The following is a 2,913-nucleotide window of genomic DNA, read 5'->3' on the forward strand; positions in this document are numbered from 1 at the left end:
GTTTCGGTTTTGGACAAACCGACGGATTAGTCTCTTGTCCGGATATCCGTGGGCGAGGCCACGAGTGTGAGACCCCTACCCACGCATGATGTGCTACTTCCGCTGCTAGTACCCCGAATCCGTTGATTGGTGGGGAACAGGGATCCCACAGTTGGTATCAAGAATGTAAGATTCCTCCCCCACCCCCTTTTTGATGTCTAGTATCTTTCCCTGTAATCAATCCCTCTTCAGAAATATAAAGACCTTGTTTCTATCTGTTTTAGCCTAGAGAGAGAAAAATATTCTAGAGAGAGAATATTTAGATTTTGAATATTTTTGGATAGAAAAATATCTCTTCTAATTCAGATGAGTTCCCCTGAAACAGAAATTAAAAAAGAATTTTCCAATGTGCAATTAGAATTAATTGAAAATAGGTATAAAGAACCTTAGCCTAAGGGTCTAGATTTTCAGAAATCTTTAGACTATGGTCCAATTAAGGTTCCTATGGACCAATAGCATCAATCCATGTGTAGGGAGGAGATAAATCCAACTTGTAAAAAAGAAAATACCCAAAAATGAGTAAATGCTCACATGAGGTGAAGAGTTGAAAATGTACAAGGTTTATTAGTAAAAAACTATGTGCAATATTAAAAATATGAGATATTTTGGGTATAATGATTTTATTATGACACATATGTAAGGAAGGGGAGTCCCTTAAATGCTCACATAAGATGAAGAGTTGAAAATGTACAAGGTTTATTAGTAAAAAACTATGAGCAATATTAAAATGATTCCATTATGACACATATGTAAGGAAGGGGAGTTCTTTAAAGGAGGTGCATATTTCACATAAGATGAAGAGTTGAAAATGTACAAGGTTTATTAGTAAAAAACTATGAGCAATATTAAAATGATTCCATTATGACACATATGTAAGGAAGGGGAGTTCTTTAAAGGAGGTGCATATTTCACATAAGATGAAGAGTTGAAAATGTACAAGGTTTATTAGTAAAAAAACTATGAGCAATATTAAAATGATTCCATTATGACACATATGTAAGGAAGGGGAGTTCTTTAAAGGAGGTGCATATTTCACATGCTTGAATGAGTTTTAAACTCATAAAAAGCATGTGAAATATGCACCTCCTTTAAAGAACTCCCCTTCCTTACATATGTGTCATAATGGAATCATTTTAATATTGCTCATAGTTTTTTTACTAATAAACCTTGTACATTTTCAACTCTTCATCTTATGTGAAATATGCACCTCCTTTAAAGAACTCCCCTTCCTTACATATGTGTCATAATGGAATCATTTTAATATTGCTCATAGTTTTTTACTAATAAACCTTGTACATTTTCAACTCTTCATCTTATGTGAAATATGCACCTCCTTTAAAGAACTCCCCTTCCTTACATATGTGTCATAATGGAATCATTTTAATATTGCTCATAGTTTTTTACTAATAAACCTTGTACATTTTCAACTCTTCATCTTATGTGAGCATTTAAGGGACTCCCCTTCCTTACATATGTGTCATAATAAAATCATTATACCCAAAATATCTCATATTTTTAATATTGCACATAGTTTTTTACTAATAAACCTTGTACATTTTCAACTCTTCACCTCATGTGAGCATTTACTCATTTTTGGGTATTTTCTTTTTTACAAGTTGGATTTATCTCCTCCCTACACATGGATTGATGCTATTGGTCCATAGGAACCTTAATTGGACCATAGTCTAAAGATTTCTGAAAATCTAGACCCTTAGGCTAAGGTTCTTTATACCTATTTTCAATTAATTCTAATTGCACATTGGAAAATTCTTTTTTAATTTCTGTTTCAGGGGAACTCATCTGAATTAGAAGAGATATTTTTCTATCCAAAAATATTCAAAATCTAAATATTCTCTCTCTAGAATATTTTTCTCTCTCTAGGCTAAAACAGATAGAAACAAGGTCTTTATATTTCTGAAGAGGGATTGATTACAGGGAAAGATACTAGACATCAAAAAGGGGGTGGGGGAGGAATCTTACACCAGATACAAAAAATAAGTACACAACCCGAAATGAGGAGATAAGAGGGTGTACATATGTAAGGAGGAAAAACCCTCCTAGTGAGGGAAAAAGTGCCACGACGGTCCTAAGTGTGTTCATGCACATCACTAGCATATAATGCTACAATAAGAGGTTTCTGAAATTATTGCTCATAAAAGAAGATAAGATTCTCATGATGTTCAGGCTTTGGCACTGATTGCCTTGTGGGTTAAAAGGTCAATTATTATGCACATTCACTCTTGTAGAAGATCCACGCTTGCTTGGAACACTCTAGAATTCATGTATCATGCAAAAAATGATGTAAGGAGTGCCTATCTTAGAAGGCAACTGGATAATAAAAACATGCAAGAGAAGGGGTCGGATCCATGAATGAACATTTAACAAAGTTACAAGTCTTGAGAGAGCAACTTCTCAATATTGATGAAGTTATTCCTGAAAAGGACATGATTAACATAGCCCTTAATTATTTGCCTAAATCTTATCTGAGTTTCAATACTTTCAGAGGCACTCCCTCTTACCTATCAAGAGCTTGTTGGCTTACTACTATTACAAGAGGCATTGCTCTAAAAAATATGTTTATGTGAGTTCTCATAGTGATTAAGATTTAGCAAACCAAGAATAAGGACTAGAGATTCCAACAGAAGATCGATTCCAACAAAACTTATGAGGCTAAGGGTGATTCCAAATAGCCAAAGAAGGTTAGTATTACAAAAAACCCGGCCATGCGAATAAAAAATCGCTTTAAACTTCAAAACAAAGAAAAGAAGAAGAAGGAATCCAACAAAGATTCTAGTAGGTCTACCTCCCAGAGTTCAAAGAAAGAGCACTCATCTAATGTCCTTTTTCATCAAGAATTCTCACTTATGGTTATTT

This window comes from Cibotium barometz, chromosome 40 (genome assembly GCF_041138505.1).
Source record: "Cibotium barometz isolate CiBa-2024 chromosome 40, ASM4113850v1, whole genome shotgun sequence".
Lineage (NCBI taxonomy): Eukaryota > Viridiplantae > Streptophyta > Polypodiopsida > Cyatheales > Cibotiaceae > Cibotium > Cibotium barometz.